The 17,387-nt window shown below is 37.6% G+C and overlaps 1 protein-coding gene across 5 annotated transcripts in view; it reads right to left on the bottom strand.

Moving 5' to 3' along the window:
- The window catches only part of TAB3 (TGF-beta activated kinase 1 (MAP3K7) binding protein 3), an 89,413-nt gene extending 72,507 nt beyond the window's left edge, over positions 1 to 16,906 (bottom strand). For 4 of the 5 annotated variants that reach the window (XR_006355630.1, XM_043994431.1, XM_043994434.1 and 1 more), the window contains exon 1: positions 16,755 to 16,906. The gene's annotated coding sequence lies outside the window, so the exon portion shown is untranslated. Of the gene's footprint in view, positions 1 to 16,090; positions 16,425 to 16,754 lie in introns of those variants that run through there. The other variant, XM_043994433.1, reaches the window with a different exon arrangement.
- Positions 16,907 to 17,387: the final 481 nt, after the last annotated feature.

Genomic DNA, 17,387 nt, shown 5'->3' with positions numbered 1-17,387 from the left:
CAGGTACGGGTTGAACTAGATTCTTTATAACTGATATTTTGTGATTCTTTGAGTTTAGTGAAAGGAAGAGATCAAGGCAGCTGATTTACTCAAAATTACACAGCTGAGATTCAAAGTAAACCCAGAAAGAGATAGAGTTGGTAGACAGAACTGGTCTAAGTTTCCTCACTTGGGAGTTCCCTATACCAATGAAATCATAATTCTAACCTTCCTACTGTTATGTAGTAAAACTACATATTTTCACTAACCATGGTTATGAAAAGATACAATATAGGGTTTGAAAAGTAGACAAGGGAGTGATTCAAATAATCATTTTTTTAAAACTTGGAAATCTTGGATATATTTAAAGGGAAAGAAATAAGGAGACTAATGATCATAATGGCCCAGTGAACTGGGAGAGAATCCAAAAGCAAAGACCTATAGTACCAGGTAATTATTCCCAAGTAATTAAATTATTCCCAATTAAATATAACATTACTTTACATAAAGAGAAGTGAGACAAAAGGAATAGACAGTTCTTGTATTCTTGATAAAGTAGGTGACAAGTTCATTAGGGCTTTTAAGGAGCTAGAAAAATTCCAAACAGCAAGGGGACTAGAGTAACTGGCTAAAAGCAGTATACTAATGATTATTACAGGATGTGAAAATTATAACTCAGTATATTCCCTTAAACAGAATTTACACTATAATCTTAGGACATGAAAATTTTAAGAGTCAAAATCTTAAGTATTACAGGTCAAAGAACTCCAGAGTCAGAAGGGACTCTGGTGACCACCTAACCTAATCCAACTCTTACTACCTAAAGAATTCCACTGAAACAGATCTCCTTCTGTCTGACTTTACCTTTTCAGGTTTCAGGTTTGTTTGTTTGCTGGATAGTTTATATCCCAATCCTTATATGAGAGTTCTAAGTCCTAAGGCTCTGTCCTGGCTTCTCTTGTCTCTCTCTATATATTCTCTAAGGTTCAACTATTATCTCAATGCAGCTAACTCCTACATCTACATACATATTCTACCCGATATTACTAACCACTTGCTAAATATACTTGCCTGATAACCCATACACATCTCAAATTCATGGCCAAGTCTGCAGAATTCATCTTCCCCCATAAAATGAATTGCTCTTCCTCATTTCCCTATTTCTGTCAAAAACACCATCCTTCATTCACTCAGGCTCATAAGCCAGGAGTCATCCTCATCTCTTTCCCCTGACTGACTCCCTAAACCCACTCAGGTGCCAAGTTTTGTTGAATCTTTCCTCATAACTCTTGCACCCCTACCACTTCAACCCTACTTCACTTATATTACTGAAATAGCCTAATTAGTCTCCCTGCCTTCAGGCTCTTTCCTCTCCAATAAATCCTTCAGCCAGCTGTCAAATTGGTATTCCTAAAGCACAGATCTGACCACTTCTCTTTCCTGCTCAAGAAGATTGAATGGCTCCACCTTTAATATGGTACCACTACCATAAATCTAAGGATGTATTTCCCAGTTGTCACCAACCCTGTTTGTTCCAAACTTTTCTTTTTAGGTACAAGTTATCTTCTTCCAGGACTGTCTTCCTTGAATAGGTGGACTTTAAAAAAGTAATCATCATAATTTAAATGTCACTGGAGAAATCTATCAACTTTCAATTATTACAATTAAAGACTTTAATGATTAAAATCTTTTATGGAGGGGTGACAGTTCAGGAAGGACACTGACAAACTAAAGAGTGTCCCTGAAAGGCTGAGCAGGAGACAATGCCATATGAAGATCAGTTAAAGAAACTAGGTTAAGAAGAAATAAGAGGAACACAAATATTCAAAGACCTGTCTTGTGTGAAAAGGATTATACTTGTTTTACTTGGCCCTGTACCCTAGAAGCAAAGGTGCAAAAAAGGGTAGATTTTTGTTTGCTATTATGAAAAACTTTAACAATTAGAGCTATACAGAAGTGTAATGGACTTTCCCTTTACTAGAATGCCTTCAAGTGAAGACAGGATGATTCCATGTTGGTAATGTTCAGAAACAGTTTGGATTAGAAGCTATTGAAGACCCTTCCAAATAGGAAATTAAACAATTCTTTTTTTTGTATTTTATTTCATTTTTAACTCACAAAATAACACAAGCATTTTTTAAAAAAGATGATGGCACATGAAATCTATTATGTACTACTTGCCATTCCTTTTGAATATATAATAAAGTTACCATGTAATTCTTGCTTGTCCTTTTGTTGTACTATACTTGCAAAGACATGATCTGTTACTTTTTTAAGTGAAGCAACTGGGGTTAAGTGACTTGCCCAGGGTCACACAGCTAATAATTATTAAGTGTCTGAAGCCACATTTGAACTCAGGTAGTCCCGAATCCAGGGCCGGTGCTCTATCCACTGCGCCACCTAGCTGCCCCGATCTGTTACTTTTAAGAAATATTACCAAAAAAGTATTTACAAGAAACCTGAGAGGAGTGGTTCATAACCTTTTTTTGTGTCAATTAATCAATCAATGAGGGTCGTGAACCCTTTTGGCAGTATAGTGAAGTCTATGTATTCCTTCTCAAAATAATGTTGTTAAATGAATAAAATAAAATATACAAGATCCCAAAGGAAATCATTATAGTAAAATAGTCACCAAAATATTAAGAAATCAAATTTACAGTCCATGTTAAGAACCCCTGCCCTAGAAGATCTCTTGAAACCAACACAATTCAGTATCCCTTAAAACTCAAAATCACAAAACACAGTCATCAAAGAGTGGAAAGGGAAAGTGGAGAAGAGGAAAAAGAAGCATCATTATTATTCAAAAGTATATTGGTTTCTCTCTAATTAATATAAAGAGGGGCAGTAGATGAACTGAGGAGAAAGAAAATTCTAGAGAACTTTCCAGTCCCTTCTAAATCAGGCCTTTAACAATATATAACAATGTGGTTTCACTACTACGTTTTTACAGAATAGAAACACTTCACCATAACATAAATAATGATGTTAATTTTAACATTTCAAGTTAAGTCCAAATCATGTTCTTGAAAACATGTCATGAATTCCCACAAAAACAATTTCCATATGTATGTGTGTACACATATGTGTGTGCATTCATGTTATGTTTGTGTATACATATATATCTACATGAATGTGTGTGAATATGCAAGTGTGATGTATATAACCTTATGTCAACATTGGTGATGACGAGTAGCATATATTCTTTAGATAAGAGAACTTAATCCATCTTATTTATATTTTTACTCAACTGAAAAGATATGTATTAAGCAAAATGCTTGTTCTTTAAAACTTTTTTATAGAAACTGGACAGTAGAACAAGTTATTTTAGAAATACTGGTTTGATATCATTTGAATTTCAGTGAGTTAATACAATTTACATAAAAACAGTACACTTGCTAGGTAGGACAAGGGATTATGTATGTATAAAGAGATTTCTTTAAACTTTAGGAAAATAAAGGTATCTGAATAAATACAAATGGGGGGGTTCACCTATGTTTGATAAGGTGAGAACTCAACAAAGAAAAGCTGTTTTATTAGCAATATCCTTCAGTTCTCACTAGAAAAATTATGTCAATTTTCCATGTGAACACCATCATCTAAATTACTTGACACTCATCACTAATACTAGAAGTCATTTCTACGGCAACAAGATAAGCATTTCTAGAAGCAGAGTGTGTGATATGCAATATAAAAGATAGCTTTCTGCTTATGCTAGATGATAATTTTTCTGGAATGTAACATAAGGACCTGTATGATAACTCAGAATGGCGACATAAGACACTAGGCATCATTTGATTAAACTTCTGGATATATACTGAGTCTATGTTTTTTCTCAGAATAAATGTAAATAGATCTACTTACTCAACATGTCTTGTTATTCAACCAAACTTGTTACGAATATTAATTATCATTTTTTCCCTTTCTTCTAATTTGTCTCTTCAATTTAAAGAAAAGTATACTAATTTCAATGTTCAAACAGGAGAATACAGTGCAAAGTATGCTGGATTTGGAATCTAAGGCTGAGATTTGCATCCTACCTCTTCTATATACTTGTGTGATTTATTTGGAACTGGTCACTTAACCTCCCATGGCCTCAGTATGCTTGTCTATAGAACAAATGTATTAGACTGAACAACTTCTGAAGTCCCTTCCCACTCTAAATCATGATCCTATGAACAACTCTGATGGAGATCAAAAAAATAATTTGCAATTTTGGCACTATGTCTATTAAAAGTGAATACTAGGGGCAGCTAGGTGGCACAGTGGATAGAGTACCGGCCTTGGATTCAGGAGGACCTGAGTTCAAATCCGGCCTCAAACACTTAACACTTACTAGCTGTGTGACCCTGGGCAAGTCACTTAACCCCAACTGCCTCACCAGAAAAAAAAAAAGTGAATACTACATGAAATAACCCATTTGATTCAGATCCTATTTGTACTCAATGAACTTTTAATGAGGTGTGCCGAGTAAAACTAAGTTTGTGGTCACCTTAAATTTAGAAGCTTTAACACCAGTCTTTGGGCATTAAGCATTTATTAAAGAGTAAAGAGAGAACACATGAAGTTCAGAAAGATAGGAAACCTGTCTACCCCGGCCTGCTTCTCCTCCCACCACGAGCTTGTTCCTGAACAAAAGAGACTTATCCTTGAAGGCAGGCAGTCCATAAATTGTGAGGTAACTTCTGGACGCTGGGACCCATGCTCTCTAATAATATTCTCACAGAGGTCTCTTTCAAATGGATGATATAGGGCAGCTAGGTGGTGCAATGGATAGAGCAATGGGCTTGCAATAAGGAAGATTCATCTTCATGAGTTCAAATCTGGCCTCAGACACTTACTAGCTGTGTGACCCTAGACAAGTCATTTAACCTTAAGTTAAAAAAAAAAGTAAAGAATATTCCTAATTAATCGATAGTCAAAGGATATGAACAGTTTTGAAAGAAAAAAATCCAAGCTACCAACAACCACAAAGAAAAAAAAAGCTCCAAATCACTAATAATTAGAGAAATATAAATTAAAGCATCTTTTAAAAAGTAAGTTTAAAAAATGGATAATATAGTATACTGTCAAATAATCTCTACTAGAGAGTATAACAAGAGACACAAATATAAGTCAAATACCAGTACCTTAATGATCAACATAATTTCAAAACAAGATTACAAATAAGTGTAATATAATTGCTATATTTCTTATTAATCTTCAGAACTAATGTTTCTGAATTTATAGAATTTATATTGCTGTTGTAAAAGGTTTTCAAATTTAAAATCACTGTGATATTTACTGCTATTCAAGGATTATATCATACCACATAAAAGATTTATTAAATCAAAAATATAATACACTCAACTATATTCTCTATTCTTGGGTCTGGGCCTGGACTATTCAACACTTTTTATCCATAACTTGAGATTATAGATAGCATGTTTATCAAATCTGAACAAAGCTGACAGTGATACTTAATACATAATGTTGGAGTTGGGCATTTAAAAATTAAAAAAAAAAATTTTTTTAAGACTGTGGAATAAAACTATTAAGGTGGAATTGGGATAAATGTAAAAATTTCCACCTAGGTTTTTTTTTTTTAATCAACTCAACAAGTACAAGATGGAAGAAACTTGTTTCATTTTTAAAGGATTTGGGGACTTTACAGGACTGCAAATCTGATGTGTCAATAACAAGATATGTCAATCAAAAAACATAATTCAGACTCAGATTGCATCAACAGAAAGTCCAAAAAATGGAGGTGATAATTCTACTGTATTCTACCCTGATCCAACCCTGGGCACCAAATTTTAAGAGTGGCATTGACAAGCTGGATAACTACAGGTGGGTATTGAGGGTAATCAAAATCATGCTACAGCAGGATCATTTAAAAGATCTAAACGTAGTTAACATGTGAAAGAAAAAACTTAGGATAATATATGTTCATGTATGTGTTCTGTTTGCCTCAAAAGACTAAATTTCCCTAACTGAGGGGCAGTTCATAATAATTAGATCCGTCTGAAATTGGAATGGGCTATTTTAGCATGCCATAAATTCTCCAAGTGAATGCTAGATGATCTCTCAAGGACATTGAAGATTTTTGAGCAATGACTGGACACTCTCAAGAAGAATATCTATGATCTGATGCTAGCTCTGATTCTGCCAGCAGAATATGTACATATGTTTTCATTTTATACTCCGAACGTTCAATAATTTAGAATGTACTACAGCCAAGTTCAGCCTACATCAATAACCTCACTTATTCTATGATAGCAAAGCAAATATAGTAAGCAAAATAATTTAATAATAAAGTAGCAAGCAAAAATAATTACAATCAGGTGGACCTAACATTCTTTAAGTTAAGTTAAGCATTACTGGATCTGATCTATGTTTTACATATGTTACAGTTGTTTTACAAATGAGCCACACCTTTCCCCTCTTCTCCCCCAAAAAAGGTTCTCTCCCAAGTGCTACTGCCCTTCATTTAGGCCTTTCTATATTTTGCTTGTACCCAATTAAGTACTCAAGCTGGTCATTTGTTGTTACCCTTCATTTTTGCCATGTGACCAGCCTTCCTCCTCTCTGGCTATACCTTCCTGGATGTTACACCTTATGCAATTCTTGCATTCAGGAAACCATTGGAAATATGCCACTGCCTATTTAGGCCTACCATGCACCTCTACATTGTTAGTTAAAACTTTGATTCTTCAAAGACTATTGTATTACAAAATTTGCAACCATACAGCATTACCAGAAGAATGTTAGTATCAAAAAGATGGTTGGTTGTGTGTCAGGGAACAATCTGGTACTATTAAAAACACTACAAAATTATCCAAATAAAATCCAGCTTCCTTTATTAATATTTAATTCTGGGCCCAGAGATAAACATAATTATCAATTCAATGAACTAACCATTCAACTATCCGTCCCTGTGTGGAAAATAAACATTTTAAATCCATCTGCTTTTTTACTCAAGATTGTTAGGCTAATCTCATAAATAGTAATAATGGCCTGGGGAGGGGGGGGAGGTTTGATCTGGAATTCTGACTTGATTTCTATGTAGGGCACTCCTGGTATCAAAACTTCATATACCAGGGGCAGCTAGGTGGCACAGTGGATAAAGCACCAGCCCTGGATTCAGGAAGACCTAAGTTCAAATCCAGCCTCAGACCCTTGACACTTACTAGCTGTGTGACCCTGGGCAAGTCACTTAACCCAAATTGCCTCACCAAAAAAAACCACACACACACACACACACACACACACACACACACACACAAAAACCCTTCATATACCAGACAGCAAATATTCAATAATATATATTCTTAAAGACTCTCATGGAGCACTAAAAGGTTAAATAATTTGCCAAGCATCATGTGTCAGAGGAAGGATTTGAACACAGGTCTTTCTGACTCTAAGGCCAGACTTCTATTCACTATGTCACAATGCATCTTAACAATGTCCATAAAACACTGGAATAGGGTTCTTGTCTAATGGTAAAGTGAATTTAATTGTGAAAAATGCCTAATAACATCAGAGGGCATTAAAGAATTCTTTATTTGCTATCAGTGAAGATGAAGAGAAAAGATGAAGGACAGAGGCTAAAGTAGTACATTTATTTACCTTAATTCCAGTATAAATAAGTAGCAGGGAAATATCTTCTTTTCTTTCCCTTGGAAGTATTCTATTAGTCTAATGCTTGATTACTGAGGCCTGGCCCTCTCATGCTTCTAGCTCTACATGCCTGGAGGTACAGATAATCGTATGCTTTCAAAATGGGAAAATATGTGATAACACTTTCAAATACTTCTAGACTTGTCATTAGAAGGACTTAGGTTCAAGTCTCAACCCTAACACTTAGTTGTGTCACCCCAGGAAGAGTCACCACATCTGTAAACTCCACTTTTCTTATCTGGCTTATTATAAGGAAACCTCTTTGTAGACTTCTAAAAGTGTTACATAATGTAAACTATTAAAGACAGCATGGATTAGTGGAAAGAGCTCTGGATTTGGCATCAGAGGACTTGGGTTTAAATGCTAACTCGGGTACTAATTAGCTGCATGAACATGGACAAGTCACTTAATCTCCATGAGCCACACTTTCTCATCTGTAAAGTGTATCTAACTAATCCTGAAGTCCCTACCTCATAAAGTTGTTCTGAAGCTCAAATAAGATAATATCTACAAAGCCCCTCTGCAAACTTATCTCACCTTGCTGGGCCTATAAAACGAGGAGACTGGACCAGATGGAGTGTACAGTCCCAGCTCTAAATCCTATGATGGTTATTTTACACATAGCAATTTTTCCCAAGGCAACCCTTGGCAGTCAATAATTTCAACATTCCTGCCTACTAGTTGAATTCACTAAGTTCCATTTTAATAAGAAGCAATATTTCTTGAATTACTGTCAACTTTTAACTGTTAATTAGCAACTTGCAACACATGAAACATTATTCTTTAAAAAATAACTTACCTAAGGATTGCACTTAGCATCAATTGTATGTGGCTTAAAACTGACAGAAGTTTCAGTAAGAAATCTACAAAATCTTTACAATTGGCACAGTTTGTATAACTTAGTTTAAATGGAAAGATCTAACATTTTAATTTCATTAAATTTAAACAAGGAAAGTCATTTGGCTTTTTGGGTACAAGCCTTATGAAAGATCTATGGAATGACACAGCACAAAATCATACAGGATTCTGCTTGAGGAACAAATACACACACTGATGAGAAGATCAAAACCTGAATAGATTGGATCCTTGTATATCTTAAATACCTGGAGAATTTCTGAAGCCCATACTAGTGGATCACTGACGTATTGGCATATCAAGACTTTTTATTTCCTGAAACCCTGGAAATAAGATCCATCATTACTACTTTCAAATACTGATCATGAAGCCCATCAGAATTTAAACATACCTCAATCAATCAATTATCTGTTAATTCGAATTAGGTTGATATAGAATGGGGGGACAGAAAGGGGAAGGGAACAATGTCTGTCATAATTCTTGCAATGCTCAGTTCCACCATACATAATTTTAATGGTTCAATTTAGTCTTCCATTGCCTTTCCTAGGCATGAGGTGAGATGAGCAGTTACGGAAGTACCTCTGTGCTTCAGAGGTTTCTGCATAATAAATAAGGTATAAAGTATTATCTCTAAAGTGAGTATTAGTGAGCCAGGATTTAATATAATGCAAAACTTGACTCCTGAAAGTGTTGGTAATATACCATGAATATCATGCCTTTTTATTTTATTTCAAAGATTGTATACTCTTTCCCAGTTTTTTGTTTTATAAAAGATGATTTTTACAAGTTCTAAACAAAGCATACTAAGTTTACAATATTAAAGAGAATATTAATACAGAAAATCTAGTTTAACAGAAGCCAAGAAAGTTAAATGAAACCTTTTAAATTGATACACTTGTTTATAAGCAGCATAATTTGGTACTCTTATTATTTAAGAAAAAAATAGCTTTAAAATGCATTAGTTTCCAAGTGATATGGCCACATTTAGCAATAGTGAAATGAACAAAACAATTCTTAAAGCCATTTTGCTAAAACAAGAAATAGAAACAGGTTAGAGACAGGGGTTACCCAGCTTTAAATGGACAGTGCTAACAAGAGTAAGCTTCAATATAACTCTGGAAACTGTGAAGTAACTGCCTTTTGTCATTTGAAGATAATCAAAATTATCATGATGTGCAATATTATTATAATAAGACAATATCAAGAGCAGGCAATAACCAGTCAATCAAGAAGCATTTATTAAGTGCCTACTATGTACTAAGTCATGTGCCAGGCACTGGAAATAAAAATACAAAGAAACAATCTCTACTCTCAAGAATCTTCTTACATTCTTTTTTTTTCTTTTTTCTTTTTTTTGCTGGGGCAATTGGGGTTAAGTGACTTGCCCAAGGTCACACAGCTGGTAAGTGTCAAGCGTCTGAGGCTGGATTTGAACTCAGGTCCTCCTGACTCCAGGGCCAGTGCTCTATCCACTGTGTCACCTACCTGCCCTGAGAAGCTTACATTCTAAAGAGGGAGACAAAAACAGTACATACAGAATAAATTCAAAGGGAATTATTACTGATAAATAAAAGTCAAATATTAGGGAGAACAAAGGGCATTAGCTGTTGAGATCAGGAAAGGCTTCATGTAGAAGGTGGTACTTAAGTAGCATCACTGCCTCTATGAGACAGAGGTGGTGTACAAAGAAAGTCAAGAGATGGGACAATTGTGCTTGCAAAACAAAGAGATGGATAGTTTGGCTGGATCATAGAGTGTGGGAGGAGGAGGAATGTACAATGAGGATAGAAAGATAAGTTGGGCTAGGGAGTGGGGGTAAGGGGAGAGTGCAACTTACTTGAAAAGCTCAATAAAGAAGTTTATATTTTATCCTAGAAATAGGAAGCCTCTGGAGTTTACTAAGTAGGATAATGACATGGTTAGACCTGAGCTTAAGGAAAATCACTTTCACAACTGTGTGGAAGATGGACTGACTGGGGAGAGTGGGGAGAGGCTTGAGGCAAGGAGACTAGGGAGAGTCAACAGCAGCAGGAAGGTCAAAAAAGATAGGGATTGAAAAATAATCAACAGATTTGGTTATTAAGAAATCATTGGGGGGCAGCTAGGTGGTGCAGTGGCTAGAGCACTGGGCCTGGAGTCAGGAGGACCTGAGTTCAAATCTGACCTCAGACACTTGACACTAGCTGGTGTGACCCTGGGCAAGTCACTTAACCTTCACTGTCCCACCAAAAAAAAAAAAAAAGAATAGAAAAGAAATCACTGGTCACCAATTTCAGATGAATGATGAGATTAGAAGTCAGATCACAAAAAATTGAGGAGTGAGAAGAGACTAAGTAGAAGCAAGGAGACAGCTTTTTCTAAGAGAAATGGAGGAGCGATCTAGATTAATTGGTGCATAGGACAATAGTTTGATGGAATGGCAGTGTCTAGAAGTTTTCCAGATAGGTAATATAGGCATTATTTAAAGGCAGTAGATAAGTAAAGATGAGAGATCTAAAGGGACAATTTTACTGAAAAAGGAGGGGATGGGATCAAGGTAGAGGGGCTGGGCTTCGTAAGAAGAGGGGTCATTTCATAGTCAGAAACTGGGGAAAAGGAGTAGAGGATGACATCAAAAAGTTTTAAGAAGAAAAGAAGAGAGAGCCCATGACAAACATTAGCAATAACGTAAGTTGCTTCCCTCTATAGGTTAATTAAAATTCAGTAAAAACACCAAAAAGTAAGAAGCAAAATTAAACATGTGATAAAATAAAATGCATACATAATCAAATAAATATGATAAAATAACAAATTCCAAATTTATTTGAAAATTCTTGCAAGGAACAGTGGAAATGAGATATTCCATTTGTGGTAAATCTCAGACTAATCAATAACAATGTGACATTTGCCTTACCACTAAAATTAAGATGGAGTAAATCTGTTAACTCACAGTTTAAAAAAGGTCTTAATTTCAGAATCTCTCCTTATAGACAGTCAAAAATTCAGTGATCTCCTGAGTGCATGTATCAAATAAAAAAGATACAAATACTTATAGATTACCCATTATAATCTAGAATTTAACATAATAACTAGTCCCTAATTTACAAACAGGCTATATTCTAAAACTTCCTTGGAAAACCAATTGTTTGGAACTCGTCACTCATTTCCCCATAGAAACAATACTACACATAGGGATTAGATTCCCAGGTTATCCCACAAAATTTGCTTAATCTGCAAAGTACCTGATCTAATTCAATCCAAAAAATTTTAAGTACCCACTACCACATGCAAAACACTATGTTCAGCTATGGAGAATCAGAGATTGGAGAGGAAATGTGCAGGCCTGCTTACAAGAAAAAATGTTAAGAGTTCTAACTTGGGAAACTAGAAATATGCATCACTTCACTATAGTCTGGCAGTTATGTATTATTTCCCACACCTGAGACAGTGAAAATTGAGAATCCCAGAGAGCTCAAAGTCACTGGCAGCAGAGTTATAAGAGTGCCTACCTTGTAAGGAATGGTACTAACAGGCTGAGATAAGGGATCTCCAGGATCAAAAGTGGGTTTTAGTCTGAGGAACAAGACCAAAGCTCTGAGGGGCTGAAAGTTTAAAATGTGGAGACAGGATTAGGAATGAAAGCAAGGTAAGGAATGGTGTATACAGAATGGGAAATGAGGGGATGTGTGCTCAGTGCCTGCCACCCCTTGCAGTCTAGGTTGGGGAGAGGACCATAGCTGAGGAAAAAGAGACAGGAAAAAAAAGAGGAAAACAAAGTCTGGCTTTAAAAAAAAATTAATTTTCCTTTTCCCTCCCCTTCCCCCAACCACCTCCTAACATGTGCTAGAAGGGGAAAAACAATGTCAGGAGAATGTCCAGACAGCAGCAGAATCTGTATCAGTAAAAGAAAAGAAGAGGGAATAAGGAGGGGAGGGAAGGTGCAGCACAGAAGAGGCGATTCCTGTGATCAGCTTGCTGGGTGATATATATCAGAGATCTTCAGTCAGGCACATGCAAATCAGGGCTTGGCCAAAGCAGTGCAGCCATAATCACTGTCAATCTTACTATCACAAGAAATCTCACAGTTGGAAGTTACTTTAAGTCCCAACTCTGTGCCTGAACAAGATACCCCCTATAACATACCTGACAAGACTTCCAAAAAGGGGATCTCACTAGCTTCTAAAAGAGCAACTCTGTTTTGTCCTAAAGGACAACTGTGTTTTTTCTCAGGTTCACAGATTTAGAAATACAAGACACCTTAAAAGTTATCTCCTTATTGAACCTTAAAATACTTCTGGACGATTTTCAGCACTTGTTCCTAGTTCTGTGCAGAAACAATGAGATGCAGCAGTCATACACCAGAAGAGCAAAAGCAGAAACCAGTAAAAAGGACAGTAAGTGATCGATGCCCATCCAAAAGCAAGCTGTTCGTTCGGTTTCACCTACAACCTTGGCTCAAAGTCCTGGGAACTCTCCCATCACTGGCTCCTAAACAAGCTGTGTCAAATTCAGCTGCTATATCTTCTGAAACTGATGGTGTGGGTCTGAAACTTTTCCAATACAGCCAAGGAAGGACCAAAAGAGAAGCACATTGCCAGCTATTAAGTATTTCACTGGCTAGAGTAGATAAAATTAAATTATCTCAAGTGGCAAATTCACAAAATCCAAAATAGTTATTTTTGTTATATAATCATTTTGTCAATTATGCAGTTTAAGTTATTCTGCAGAACAGATGAAGCAAGGCATTTGATCTTTACTATATCAAAGGCATGGTGAAATAAGAGACAAAAAAATGAGCATTCTTCATTGATTTTAGGTTTTAGATAGGTATCACCAAAAAATCTTTAGAGGCCAGTTCTATAAAAAATCCTTTAACTAAAAGAATTCTTGTATCAAATTTCTCTGATAAGGGCTTGGTTTCCAAAATATACTTTTAAAAATCAACATATATATATTTATATATGTATATGTACATATGGCAAATAGCCATTCCCCAATAATAAGAGACACAAATAAAAAACAAAACAAAAAACCCAATACTGAAGTTTCACCTCACCCCCTGCAAATCAGAAAAGATGTCAAAAAATGGCAATAATCAATGTTGGAGAGGTTGTGAAATGATAGGCACACTAATATAATGTTGATGGAGCTATGAATTGGTACAACCATTTTGGAAAGCAATTTGGAATTATCCAAAATAAGTGACTAAAATATCCCCAACCTCTGACCCAGAGATTCCATTACTGGGCTCATTCCCCAAAAAAGCCATTGACAAGAAAGCCCCTATATAGACCAAAATATTTACAGCAGCACTTTATTTATTTATTTATATTTTAGTGAGGCAATTGGGGTTAAGTGACTTGCCCAGGGTCACACAGCTAGTAAGTGTTAAGTGTCTGAGGCCTGATTTGAACTCAGGTACTCCTAACTCCAGGGCAGGTGCTCTATCCACTGCACCACCTAGCTGCCCCCCAGCAGCACTTTTTTGTAAAAGCAAAGAATTGGAATCAAAGTAAATATCCATCAACTGGGGAAAAGCTTTTAAAAAAGTCTGTAAATGTAACTGTACTATAACAATATGATGAATACAGTGATGCACGTTAAGATCTATATGAATTGATGCAGAATAAAGTAAGCAAAGCCAAGAAAACAATACACATGACTACAACAGTGCAAACGGAAAAACAACACACCAAAAGTAAATGTAGAAAAATTATAAAAATTAAGACTTGAAAAAAGAGTTATGAGAGAACGCTGCCAAAACACCCTTTCATGGAAGACAAGTATTGCACAACACATATTTTAGGAATTTTTCAATGTATTGATTGATTACACTAATTTCTCTTTAAAAATTACTACTTATTGTATGAGATGACTCTCTGGGAGGGGGAAGAGAAAGATACTAGGGAAAAACATCATGATTAAAAAAACAAAAGACTTCAATAAAAACCTATTAACAACTTTTAATTAAAATGATGTGTTCTCTTGGCTATGTAATAGAAACAAATTTGGAAAAAACACATTATTAGTTAACCATGATAAAAGCAATACAAATGAACTTTTCTTTATAATGAAAAATTTCATTTTTATAGAACTATGCAAAATACAATTCTATATACTTACTGGGATAGTTGTGGGTAAGACTTCCATTAGGAAGTGGTCTAAGACTGACTACAGCCTCTGACAATCATATTATCTCAATACCAGAATGATTTTTTTTATTGTTAAAAATTAACCGGGGCAGCTAGGTGGCAAAGTGGATAAAGCACCGGCCCTGGATTCAGGAGGACCTGAGTTCAAATCTAGCCTCAGACATTTAACACTTACTAGCTGTGTGACCCTGGACAAGTCACTTAACCCCAATTGCCCAGCAAAAAAATTAAATAAAATAAGAGAAAAAATAAACCTATATTAAAATCTGAGCATTTCCTTGAAGTTAATGACTTTAGGAAAATATGTGGACCCTTTTAGGAAAAACAAAAACAGTATCACATGTTGATTTGGTTAGCCAAAACAGAAATACCTTCTCTAAAATTTCCTGTGTGTGTAAGGCAACATAACAAATTTACAAAGATGAAATTTCACAATAGGTTTCACTTCACGAATTCTCATGCCTCCATGTCAATAGTCCATTCCTACATGTCAATAGTCCATTCCCTACTGCAATCTTACTCCTTTTTATTCATTTCTAAAATGTTCCTGTTTTTTGCAGTAAATAGTTGATTTCTAAAGCAATAATGAATTAAATCCATTTTGCCTTCCTGCAAATGTGAAGGAAAAAAAGGGCATGTAAATAGCCTATTCTAGCAAGTTATTAGCTTTTCCTACCAATTACAAACATTGTATATGCCAAGACTAAGTATTATAACTTATTACAGAGATCCAGTAACAAATATCACTGATTAGCATGCTAAATTGACAGCCTTATCAATTCAAAAGTGAATTGTTTAAAAGGATGGCTGACCTCTCTTTTTAAATAATCTAAATACCTAAAACGCCTCCAAATATTCAAATAAAGTAAACTTTAGGTCCAATATGCAATTCTGTACTTTGCCTAAATACTGATAAAGTGATAAAATTAAAAATAGAAACTGAATCAAATCTCTTAATAAACTACAAAATTCTTGTGATCTTTTTTTAGGTAAACGAACAAAATAGTAATTATTGCAATTATTTAACAAACATTTACTTCTACTCTCAACTCCACTAACCTATCTATCAATCACCTTTAGGAAAACACCAGGATTACTGTTTACTACCACCACCGCACCCTCCCAGCTTCCCCTAATCGTGAATTAATGTATAATGAATATTAGCATCAGACCTATCTAGGTCCCATAAGGAGAATAATTAGGCCCTTCATCACTAAAAGGTAAGATAAGTGAATGGGTAGTTAGGGTAAAACGGGAAGGGGAAGAACATTGAACAAAAACAACCAAAACTAATCTCCAAACCTTCTACCCCACCCCCTACTCTAGAAAGAACTACAGAGAGACCAGCACCCGGGCAACACCACTATTATTGTTACTACTAAAACTTCTTCACCTTCCTAATTCCCCTAAATTTTACACATGCTGAGTAAGTGTGCAAAGATCAAAAACCTGCAAGCAAAGCAGCATACCTAGGTCCTTTACTGAGGATAATCAAACTCTTCCTCAGGAATACTCATTCTTCGGAAAGGGGGAAGGGGACATTGAAGGAGAAAAGCTACAACTCTACCATCCGTCCCTCTCCCCCAACCCACTACCCCAAGCTAGAGGCAGCAACAGACACAAGCCCCAAGGTAAACACCACTACTAAAGCTACTACTAGTACTACAACCAGTACTACTACTGCTGCTGCTACTATTACACCTTCCCAACTCCCCTTAATGGAGCAGAGCAGTCGAGCTTGGAGCCTTAGAGAGAAGTAAGGCCCTCCCTTCCTAAAACTTGTTCTTCGGAGGGGGGTATGGTGAACACAGACCACCATACTCTACACACACCCACCCTCACCCCATCCCACTCCACCCGGCTTCTGGAAACAGCTCTGCAGCCTCCCCTCCCAGCTACACCTGCACCAGCCTCCCCACGTCCCAGCACCAGCCCCACGCCCAGGTCCTGCGGGCCGAGCAGTGGAGAGGGAGCAGGGCAGGCAGGCTCGGGCAGCCGTCAGCGGCTGCCACGGCTCCCCCCGCATCGCCCCGGGGTCACAGAGTCACCCCACCTCCAGCGCCCCACCACCCTTTCCGGTCCCAGCAAGTGCAAGGGGGCGGGCTCCGGGGCCTCGAGAGGTCTCTCACCCACCCAGAGCGGCCGCCGCTGCTCCTCCTCCAGGTCCTTCTGTCCCGCAGCGCGGGTGCCCTGGGCTCCTTCCTGCCCGTCCCACCGGTGCCCGGCCCCGCGGGCGGGGCCGACGTCGCCTCCTCTTCCCGGCGGGGGGTCCGGGCAATCGCAGCTTCCCCTCCCCCTTAGGTTCCGCCCCCCACCCCCCACCACTACCCCCGCTGGGTGCGCGCACGCACGGGGGCCCCCCCCACCCCGGGAATCCCGGGGAAGAGCAGCGAGCGAGCGCCCGCGCGGACAGAGCAGCAGCAGCAGCAGCCGCCACGGGCGCCGCCGCCCCCTTTCCTGCCTCTCCCCCTCCCCCTCCTTGTATTTCCTGGATCCGGCCTTTACGCGGGGTTGGCAAGTGAAGCGACAGGCTTCCAGGACTGCCGCCCGGCACAGCCAGCCGCCAGCTACAAAGATGGCGCCGGCGGGGACCAGGGAGGGCGATCTCGCGAGATTTGCTAGAGGAAGGGTGACATACAGGAAGAGGGTGCTGGGAAGGGTCTCAGATGCTGAAACCGGGCTCGGATTGGCCTTGGGGCAAAAGCGCTCCCGGCATCGGAAATAGACTGTAGAGAGGCTGCTACTACGCATGCCTGAAATCTGCAC

Source organism: Dromiciops gliroides, chromosome 3, assembly GCF_019393635.1.
Source record: "Dromiciops gliroides isolate mDroGli1 chromosome 3, mDroGli1.pri, whole genome shotgun sequence".
In the NCBI taxonomy this organism is placed as follows: Eukaryota; Metazoa; Chordata; class Mammalia; order Microbiotheria; family Microbiotheriidae; genus Dromiciops; species Dromiciops gliroides.
This window is presented reverse-complemented; position numbering and strand designations above follow the sequence as displayed.